Below are 12,053 nucleotides of genomic sequence, written 5' to 3'. Positions count from 1 at the left end.
TATTATTTCTAAACATTTTGTTCTTAACAAGTTACATGCCATAAGCTGGTCAGTTGCTTCACATTCACCCTAAAAATGCTGCGCGTTTGAATGTTGTTCTATCCAGCCACTAAGTAAATAACAAATAATTGAGGATTCTCTATCATAAGGAAGTGTAGTGTGTTAATTTGTGTGGATAGTATGAAGAGTTCAGATGCAAAAGCCTCTAAGTGCCATCTGAAATTTTCTTCTAGAATGATCATTTTTATAAAGCTTGTATATTTAAGTTAAGTAATTTCACTTAAATGACAATTAATAGGTCATTTGCATTGCCATTTAAGTGAAATTATTGAACTTAAATATACAAGCTTGATATAAATGATCATTCTAGAAGAAAATTTCAGATGGCACTTTTTATTATATTTCACATCGTTTGGTTTGTTGCAGTAGTGTTTTGCATTTAGCTACAATGTGATGTTTGACCATATTTGGTCTTTCTTAATTTTTGGTCTGTACTGTGTGTTCATGCTACAAGGCAAAATACAGATATTAACTTAAGAGTAAAGCATTCTTGGAGTTTTGGTCATGTTGCAATAGCCTGTTTACACTAATTATATACCAAAATCAAAGCTGATACTGTATGCTGATAGATAAAGGAGTAATAATAACATATTACATGCTTTGAATTCCTTATAGCTATGCAGTGTTGGATGGGTCGCTGTACGTGATGATGCAACACTTATTATAACCAGAGACATAATATTATAAAGAGACTTGAGACTTGACTTGGACTCTAGCTCAGAGACTTGAGACTTGACTTGGACTGTAGCTCAAAGACTTGAGACTTGACTTGGACTCTAGCTCAGAGACTTGAGACTTGACTTGGACTCTAGCTCAGAGACTTGTGAGCATCTCTGGTTCACACTGAAAACACCACATTTTTTGCTGCCGTTTTTCTTAAAATCCTGTTAATTTCATAAATTCTCTGACAAAAGAAATGTAAAACTGTGACTTTAAATGGGCTAGATGGAAACTTTAGGCTCTCCTGTTTAAAATGATATATGGCACTTGATGCTTGCTGCTTGAATGGGTTAGAAAAACAAAGAAAAGTACAGGTGAGTCAGGCGCCCCAAAAATGTTCTAGGTCTTTAAGGGTTAAGTAAGAACTTACGAACAGCTACCCCGAACCCCTGATGACTCGAACTAATCATTTCTGTTTCCTGTACACGCGCATGCGTGGTCAACACAAAATGAACGAATCACTCTCTGAGACAACTCGGTAGTCCCGAGTCATATTAAAGATTCATTCAAAATGAACGAATTGTTCATGAACGACACATCACTATTTCTTACTACATGTTAAAGAAACCTTCTGCACCTGAAAAACAGAATATGATTTCTGTCTCTGATTTGTTGTATTTGTCCTATTGTTTGTGATTTGCTTCTTTGTTCTTGTAACGCAGGTATGTTGTTATGGGAAGAAGGAGGCGGTGAACCTCACTTTTAATAATCAAATTAAAGGTCACTACATAGCAAATTATTTTTAAAGACAAAATCGTCTGGCTTTTAGTAATACTTTTTTGGAATAATAATTTTTGTATGATATAGATATTATTTATGTAATTATTACACCATTAATCGATCACACAAGTACAATTTTAGTTTATCAATTATTATTACGCACAATTTAAATTAATAAATATATAAATGTAATATAAATACGCTTTAGAATCAATAGATTAAGCTATAAAATGACTACTTAAATGTTCAATTCTCTCTATACCTTTATCAACTGTACAAATTAACTTCACAACTTTTACTTGCACTGATATAGCAAGACTTTTTCTTTTAGTTGTCCTCTTTCATAGACAGCTATTTTCTTCTTGCTGTGTAAACTTGTTTAAATTCATAATATTTTTCAATCTTGTAATTTTCTGCAGAAGAGAGAAGTGAATCGCGCTGCTTCTCTCGTGAGAAATTAATCGCTCTTTCACTCTTTCTCAGCATGTGATTGGCTGTTCGCTACTGATGTCACACCTAAACTCCTAAACTCAGGATCAAAGCCTGAGTTAACAGAGAAAGTTGATGATCAGCATCATACCAACAAAGCCTGGTTGGATTGGTTTGGTTTTGTCAACTCGTGCCAGTCTCTCACGGCCCTCTGCCTCGTCCTGCTCGCCACAATGTATTTTTAACTTTGTAATAAATATTGGAGAACAATTGATTATGAATTTTTCTGATAAATCTTCTTCTGAAAAACCTTCTTCTGAAAACTCCCCAGAAATTGAATATATTAAAGACTGGTTGAATGCATTGACTGTAACTGATGAAGATGAAGCAGAAGCAGGAAAAAGAAATGTTAAATGTCTCGGGCAAAGTTAAGATTTTCATGGACGATCTTATAGCTGAACACCTCCAGAGGGACAACGCAAAAAGAGCTCGCAAGACGGAGAAGAAGGAGAGAAAGGCGCTGGCGAAGGTCTTCCACTAAGGCTCAACCCCCCCTCGAGACGAACAGATTCATCGTGCTCAGCAGTTAATAATGATTATCAGACAAGTTGAACGATTAAATAGGAAGATAATAAACATTGCAAACAGTTTTATGGTTGAAAATGAAATGTTCAGAAATGTTCAAATGAGGATGTGTTGAATTTTAAGAGCAAGCTCAAGTTACTTAAAGCCTAATTTGAGCTTGGCCGGCAAACTTAAGGGTCATTATTAGAGCTGTAATGTATGTGTGTAGCTATAGGTACATGACATGTTTAGGGTTTACAACTTTTGACGTCTCTTGCTTCAAACATAGAAAATGTGTGAGGTTAGAGAAGGGTCAAAAGGGCTATGATAGAGGAACTTACCATATAAAGCTTTTAATGTACGTGCATAAAATAAGTGTGAAAGACAATAATAGAGAATTTGAATATGTGCTTGTGCAAGCTTATGCTAAGTAGAGAGACTAAAGTCCCAAGTATTACCTTATAAGGGAATCTGCTGTACTATAATGACAGCCCATAATTAAAAGGCAGCCCAAAAAGATAGGGTTAGTATAAAAGGCCTGAAAGAGTTTTTTTCGGGGCCGCATTTCGGGTGAAGACTTTTACGTGTTTATGTTATTTCTGCCTTTGAGTTTTTTATCTTTGTATTATTCTGAATCTTTTTTAAATAAAACGAAATCATGTTGTGGTGATTCGTAAAACTTTTTAAATAAGTCTCAGAGTAATTTTTTCCTATAAATATTTCATGATTTTGGTCATGGAATATTAATACTGGTAAATGCCCAGTGCATTCGAATTCATGATTGAACTGGTTAGAGGCACCGCCGAGGACCCTGAATCGACATCCTACATCCTTGATTCAACAGGTAAGAGCAATATTTAATTGCAGCAGATTATGGTGATGTATGATAATGGTTTATTGGTTACAGTGGCATAGAAATACAACAACTTAAATCACATTTGTATCCATTTGAATATTAAAACTTTACACAGCAAAAATCAGAGTGTTCAATGTACTCTATAGGAGTATATTGAACACTGGTTTCAGTGTATAGGTCCAAGAGTTTGGTATTCAGTGAACACTGTAAAAAGTGTAAAATATTTACTCTCAAAATAGAGTTACATTTGAACACCTGGAGAGTTAAAATGCACTCTTATAACAAGCACTTTTTGACACCGTTTCAGTGCTTTTGAACACCTTCAGTGTAAACCTAGAACCCTCGGTAAGAAAAAGAATAACTCCAATGTCAGTGCTTTCGGCGCACTTTGCAGAGCTCATTATTTAACACTTAGAGAGTACAAATGCACTCTAAAGCTGGTACTTTTTTTTTTTTTTTTTTTTTTTTTACAATGTTTCAATAGTTTCCAAAACCTAGGGTGACCATAGGTCCTGTTTAACCAGGACATATCTGGCCAGGATTTCGAGATCGCCCAAAATGCCCGGGATTCGGCTTTTGCTTTCTGCAGTCACCATTCATTATGTTTGCATTATTACATTATTTGACACTGACACGTACGTGCCAGCTTTGCAGGTCATGCATTCTGCTTCACACGGATCCCGATCGAGACGAAAACACAGGAATTTTCTTAGCAATGCTAGAACGTATACTCCAAGTCAGTGCTTTTTATGTCTGTTTTATTGAACAATGTTCACGGATGTTCAAAAACCACAAACTCATACAAACACATGTACAGGAACCACATGTTGATAATCTCTATCAAAACCATAAGTAGTTTGCAGATCAAACGGCTTAAAGAAGTGCAATTTATCAACTTTAAGCATGGAAACATTCTGATCATTTCCCTGTATCACATGAAAGGAATGAAAATGCTCTGCAAAACAAAGTGTCTGAAAGTCCTCTGTTACAAGAAAATATTCTCGATTAAATGCAATGATATCTTTTATCTGAATAAATACAGGCAAATCGTCCTCTTTGTTCGTGCAAACTAAAAGGCCTGGACGATACTCAGTTCCAAAACAAGTGATCCAAGAAGTCAGATCAGCTTCACAGTCTAAGTCAACCTGCAGTTCTTCTGCAATCATCTCACCATGTGGCAAGTCAATGAGCTGAACAGTTTTTACTGGCCCACAGTCAATACTTTTAAATGGCATTGATTCCCAATGGTATGCTATAGCCATCTGATGTTTTTGGGCTAATGACTTTCTTATATTTTTGATTGTGTTCTTGAAAAACCTATGTTTGGCTTCAAATCTCATTGACCAAACATGTAGAATTGGACCTATTTTTCGAATGACTCTGGGGTAATGAATCATGAAGTGATGTTTAGGGATCATTCTGCGATGTGGGAAAGCTCTTTGAAAAGTTGATGATGGTCAACAATGAGATGCTTCAGACATACTGTCATTCCATCAGTAACAACTGGAGAACATATAATGTTCATAATTTGCAACAGAAGCAACAAGAGTCTATAGTGGGCATTTCCTTCTTGTAAAACATCTCAAAATATCAAGGGCATATTCTGGATTAAGCAAAAAGTTTGAATGGCATTGATGACTAATTTCGTTTCCAGTCTGCTCCAAGTTTATTCTGGTTGGACGATTTTTTCGTTCAACAAAGCCATAATACAAGTATATTCGGTTACAAACATCTATCTTGGATATGATTTTGTTGTCTGAGAGGTAAGCAAACAGCAACTTCAGCTGAAATATGTCATGCATAATGTCTACAGCATAATTTTCAGAAACATGAAAGTACTGTAGATCATTGAATAAACATTGTCGCTTAACTCCAAATGTGGATGGCAGTGTAGGGTGGATCTACCATGAGGTCATTGCAATGCTGAGCATGCAGTGCTTTATTACACAATGTTATGCTTGGATCATCATCACTGAAAACCATTTGTGAGGTCTGTTTGTCTACTAGACAAAAGCGACAAAAATGGTTTGCACTGAATGATTCAACATTCCCGAGTAATGTGTGCAATCCCAAATTGTCTCCAGTTACTTGTGCAATTGTTCCATAAACTGGTTCATCAGAGAAAGAACTTCAATCCCTGTACGCTCAAGGACTTTCAGATCACGCACGAGGGGCTGTAAGATTAAATCAAATCCATACTTCTTCACATCCTCGGTATATAAAAGTGCAAAAGATGAATAATCATAAGAGCGGAGTTTATCTTTGGAGATAGGTTTTGTAAAACAAAGTATTGTCACGGTTCATGAATTCACTGTTTTCTTCATGTCTCGTGTATTTGTTGTTCTGTGTGTGTGGGTGTGTGTGAGTGGGCGTTACCACTCGTTCCAGCTGATCAGCGCGCCAGCTGATCTCATTCCCCGCACCAGCTGCTGCCAATTCCCTCACCTATAAATTCTCATCGCACTCTCCTCTCTTTGTCAGATTGTTGTTTGGTGTCTTCAGTGTGTGTTCCTCGGCTGCAGTCCTGTTTCCGGTTCGAGTTCCTGTTCAGTGTCTTCCTGGTTTTCGTCTCGTCTGGATGTTCACCTGCACTGAATCACCGTCACCACTCTTCACCAGCACGCTGACCATCTTGTCCCTGCGCCACCAGCCCACCCGAGAACCCGTACAGAATTTGTGTCATTGACCCATCAATAAAGAGTTTTTACTTGCATCTTGCTTCCGCCTTGTGTATTATGACAAATATATACTTCCAACCTTATGGATACCATGCTTGGATCCGAGTGGATTTGCCATTTCAAAATCATCGTAGAATATCTGTATTTGGAGAGAGTTTGGTTTTTCAGAGAAGAGGGGGTGATCTCTGAAATAGTTACCATCACAGAAGTCTTTGTAAAACCAAGTTTTCTCACAAGGCTGCACAAAATGATCACATATCTCTTGGTTGGTGAATATAAACTTCAAAGTTTGCAATAGAGGAATATAAACAAATGTCTGTTATGGAAACTTGATCATATGTGCCAGTGGTTCGATTCCTTCTAGTGTCATACCTCACTCCTAGGGCTACCTCAACAGGTTCTACAATACCCCATTTCTCACTGAAATATTTTTTCCTTTTTGCCTCAGTGTTCCGTTTGCTAAATGGATTTTCAAGGTTGTCAAAATAATCGTCAAACTTTGTTCTGATCTCCTCATCGTTAGAGAGTAATTTTACAACATCATCTTTAACATCTAAAACATCATCTGTTTGTTTGTTGAGTACATTTCTGTGATTCTGTGTAACTTGTGTAATTGTTGCTCCAGGGCTCCCTTGTAAAAGAGATTTGAATATCTCAATGGGACATTGTTGGAGAATTTTCCCTTGATTCATGTCTAAGTATGATGAAATGAAAATGACAAGCATGAAAAAATAGGTCCGAAAAGGATGAGAGAATGGAAAATAACCAGTATGCATAAGCAATGCAAAGTGTCAAAATACTGTATGAAACAAAGCACCATTATGTGAGGTTTGACCAATTGAGAAGACATGTCTAACTGTGTCAAGGTCACCAGGCGTGACAGAGGGGAAGAGATAGATTTGAGGGTATCCATTGGAGACTTGATGATATGAAAAAGGTATAAAAAATGGGTGCTGAATATTGTAACTTCAGAATGACTAGCTGGCTTCTCTTTTATTGTTTGTACAATAAAGTTAATTCTTCTGACCTGGAACCTCGACTTCTTTGAGACCTGAACCAAAAAGAACTTTGAATTTGCCACAACATAATTGCCGAGCCGAGCCAGGAGGGACAAGGGGTCGAGGAGTGACCATGGTGGGCGTGCTGGCAGAGGCCTCACAAAACAAAGGTGCACCAAAAAATAAGGTAAGCGAATTTTTTGCTTATATTTGTTTTGTGCTGCCCCTGGTAAGCTAACGCCTGGTTGGTGACTGCCTTAAACAAAAAGACTCCACCAAAAAGAACCTAAAAGTGATAAAAGATAAGGAAGTAAAAGGAGGGTAGGTTCCAGGTTTTGAGAAACAGTGCATGCAGTAATTGTTTGTCTGTCCATACGCGGGTGCGTATTCCATTCGCATGAGGTGCGTTGTACACATGTGCGACACGGTACTTTACGTGAAAAGTGCGTTTGCAAAATTATATGTTGTATTGTCCCCAAACGCAGAAGGTGCGTTGTAACGTGAGAAGCACTTTATTGTTAGTCTTATCTGTTGTATTGTGTGCGCACATGATCTGTTTTATGTGAGGAGAAAAGTGGTTTGTGTTTGTATGTCTAAGTGATTTTTCATCTTAAATATAAGGAGAAAAGTCGTTTCGGAGAAAATTAGCAAAAGTGATAATACTACCTTTTATTTATAATGTGGTATTATTCTAAAAACCCAAAGTGTTAGAAATTAAAAGTTAGAAATGATATAGCCGTGTTTGAGCAGAATTCATAGAAAGGACGGAGACGCAGAGATAAAGTGCTTTTTAACTGAGCTCTGTGTTCTGCATAAAATTACATTTGAGCCACTGTCCCGAAATTGTTACAAAGTGACCTTGGCACCGCTCAGTGAGAAAAAAGGGAGTAATTAGGCTGAGAAAGCTGAGACAGACAAAGGCACATAAAATAAAAACTCTTACAAGAAATAATTTTTGAATCAGTGTTATTAAAAGTTTAATGGAAGATAAAACAAAAATTGATGACAGGAAAATAAAAAAAATCAAGAACAAAGAATATTCCCAGAAATTGGCTTTGTCGGCTATTTGGCCATTTTCCTGACTGTAAGCGTTGTGATCCAGATAGGGAAACACAGCCCATATTGTCAAAAGTTTGATTGATTGACTTTGTCTTTTCATTTGTTACAAGAAAAATAATAAATAAGTGTGTGAGAGCGGCACTGCGCGTGGGAGAGCGGTTTTGTGTGTGAGAGTGACAAAGGGCCAGAACCTTCCAATGAAGAACAGCAGACAACAGTTTGTGCTGGGTAAAGGGCAATGGCCGTCAAATAAGGTGCAGCAGACGACAGTAGGTAGTGGGCAGGGCACAAGGGACTACAGGTAGGTAGCGGCAGACGGTGGGCTTTCTCTTTTCACAGGACAGCATCCGATAACTGAGTGTCCCCTTTCTTTCACAGGCCAGCAGGGATTGAACAGAGGACCAGGACCTTCCAACGATGAGCAGCAACCAACAGTATGTGGTGAGCAAGGGGCAACGACCGTCGAATAAGATGCAGCAGTCGACAGTAGGTGGTGGGCAAGACACAAGGGACTACAGGTAGGTAGCGGCAGACAATGGGCTTTCTCTTTTCACAGGACAGCATCAGATAACTGAGTGTCACCTTTCTTTCACAGGACAGCAGCAGTCGGAATGCAGCGGCAGATAACAGGATCTCTCTGTTCACAGAACAGCAATGGTGAGTACAGAATCCAGCAGTTAATAACTGAGTCTTCTCTTACCACAGGACAGCAATGGCAGAATACAGTGGCAGATGACAGGATCTCTCTGTTCACAGAACAGCAATGGTGAATACAGAATCCAGCAGTTAATAACTGAGTCTTCTCTTACCATAGGACAGTAATGGCAGAATGCAGTGGTGGATAACAGGATCTCTCTGTTCACAGAACAGCAATGGTGAATACAGAATCCAGCAGTTAATAACTGAGTCTTCTCTTACCGCAGGAAAGCAATGGCAGAATGCTGCGGCGGATAACGGGATCTCTCTGTTCACAGAACAGCAATAGTGAGTACAGAATCCAGCAGTTAATAACTGAGTCTTCTCTTACCACAGGACAGCAATGGCAGAATACAGTGGCGGATGACAGGATCTCTCTGTTCACAGAACAGCAATGGTGAATACAGAATCCAGCAGTTAATAACTGAGTCTTCTCTTACCACAGGACAGCAATGGCAGAATACAGTGGCGGATGACAGGATCTCTCTGTTCACAGAACAGCAATGGTGAGTACAGAATCCAGCAGTTAGTAACTGAGTCTTCTCTTACCACAGGACAGCAATGGCAGAATGCAGATCTTCACAGCGACACACAGAGCTGAACTTCTCCTTTCTTTACCACAGCGGCATGAACTGGGACACCTGTACAGAGCTTTACCCACAGCAGTTCAAATTATTTCCTGACGCCCCACCGGGCTAGACGATCCCCGACAACGATTTCAGAGTGCTGGTAGCATTTAATTTTCCCATACTCGTGCATGCATCAAACCACTTTAAATCTTCCCACGTGCTCACTTCAATCGTCAGACACTGCCATGACACACCACTTCACAGTGAAAAGTATACCTTCACTCCAGCTCGTCGGGGCCGGCAAATCCACCGTTATGATCTTCAAAGGGGGACATCAGGTTTGATGAACGATCCGAAATTCCCACTCGTTTCTCTCACAATAACAACCGTCTTTGTTTCTGCTGTTGACCCACCGCTTTTGCCTCTCTTGCTCTCGTGACTCACACTTTGATCGCGACCGCTCTGCCTGTCGTGCCTCTTCAAAACGCCGCTTTTAAATCCCCCGTTGGAGACATGCGCTCCAATGGCCATTTGATTAGCCACTGCAGCTGCCGCTTGTCAACACGGTCGGCCATGACAGGACGCCGGAACCGGCCTGGTGTCGCACCGCAAGTTTCCCCCCAGGGGAACTCGTTCCGCTCCCAAAGTTCCTTCTTGTCACCCGGTGGCAACTGTGTGTATGAAATCCCAGGTGTATGAGTGTACGTGTGTCAGAGTGGCACTGCGTGTGTGAGAGCGGCTCTGCGTGTGTGTGAGTGGCTCTGTGCGCGGCTGTATGTATGAGTGTACGTTATAGCAGACTGAAAGCGTTTGTATTGAGATAAAGAAATAAGGAGGGAGAGAAGTGACAGAGATAAGCAGAGTATGGGACTCTAAAACAGATTACAATTAATAGTATTACATCAGTTAATTTGTGACTGTTATAGGTACTGACTTTTTCAAATGCTGTAGGTACTGACTTTTTCAAATGCTGTATGTGTGTGAATGTGTATATGTGGATAAATGTATACATGTGGTTATGTTATATGGATGTTATATTTATGTATGTTATATTTGTGTATTTTAATTGTACATACGTTTCAGCACTTTTATGGGCCCCAGGAAGACTAGCAACCACATTGTGGAAGCTAATGGGGATCCAAATAAATAAACAAATAAACAAATAAGAGGTTTTTCACCTTTTGACACCTGAAGAAAAGTACACATGTGGTCTAAAGTGAGAGATAATTATGAGGCAGAGGAGACTAGATTGCAGAAAGAAAGAAAAGATGAGAATGATTTTCAAGAGGCATTAAAACTAACCAAAGGTATTAAGAATCACTTCTGGTTAGAAAAAGAGTTCATAGACAATGGAGGGCAGAGACAGGAGTTAACAGACCAAGGGAAGGATGAGCTTTTGAAAAAATTGACAGGAATAACAAATTTGAACCAGGTTGAACGAAAGTGGCCCTTAGTGGATTGGCGTGATGTGATAAAAAAACATAACTCTTGAAGCCCTGAGACCACATTTGAACAAATTTAATCTTCCAAAAGCAGTTCTTTTGAACCCACAGCTCACAGCCATCGAAATAAAGATAGGTCCAATATGGATTCCATATGTGAAAAAGAAGGAAAGGAGGAATTTGCCTAGAGTGGCAACCATTCTGAGAAATGTATACATAAAGGTGGGTTCGTGCATTAGGTCAGTGAAATGGGAGAGTGACACAATCTTTGAAGTCAAGCAGGGAGTGTCACGATACCACACACAGGAAAAAGGGGTAGATCCAATCGCAGTTTAACCCTCTGAGGTCTGAGCTGTTTTCTGGGCCCTGGAGGTGTTCTGACATGCTCTGACATTTGTGTTTTTTTCTGTTACTAGTGACATTTTCATGGCTAAAGTCTAATTACACTGTATTCAGCACAAACTCTGCTACAATAATATATCAGCAGCATGTATGTAAAAGTTTGTAGTTTTGAGATAATGACATTTATGCGTGGTTTGTGAAAATACAAAAAAAAATTCTCACTGAAATAAGGCCATGAAACCCATACTGATTATTTCTTCACAAGACTTTTGAAAATTGTATGACGTAGCCTAGAATATTTGCTCCAAAACTATGTGAAAATCACCCTGACTGCTCATTCAGATAAGACAATATATTGATTTAAAATTTCTAAGACGTGTTTTGTGTGACAAAGCCATATGCGAAGAGGCGTGATCATCTCATGAATATGTAAGCTTTTCCCACCTGAGAAAGACAAAGACACTCCCCTAACTGCCCTATTAGGAGCGATCAGGCCCTGTCATTCAGAGCAACCTTGCACAAAGAATGAGGAGATTTAAAAAATAATGGCTTTTAGATTGTTTGGATTTATTTACAACACAACACAATCCAAAAATACAAATGACAAAAGAGCACATTGAAAACAATGATCCAAAGACAGAGACCTTTGTGCCATTCCTAAAAACATTGTACATACCTTTCATTTCCAAGGTGTTTGATTTTCACTTTACCATGTTCATGTACAGAGACTCATGTGAATGTTGAAGTCACCAGGACTCAGTTGCATCTGGTCCCTGAAAGAAAAAAAAAAAGAAAAAAACTGTGAACATACTGATATCAAGAGAAACTATAGGGCTGCACGATTTTGGGAATAGATTTGAGATTTTTCTGGTTAAAATTTCTTTTTAAAATTCACAGAATACACACACACACGTTTCCAA

This window comes from Leuciscus leuciscus (assembly GCF_965113295.1).
Source record: "Leuciscus leuciscus genome assembly, chromosome: 4".
NCBI classification, from domain to species: Eukaryota; Metazoa; Chordata; class Actinopteri; order Cypriniformes; family Leuciscidae; genus Leuciscus; species Leuciscus leuciscus.
This window is presented reverse-complemented; position numbering follows the sequence as displayed.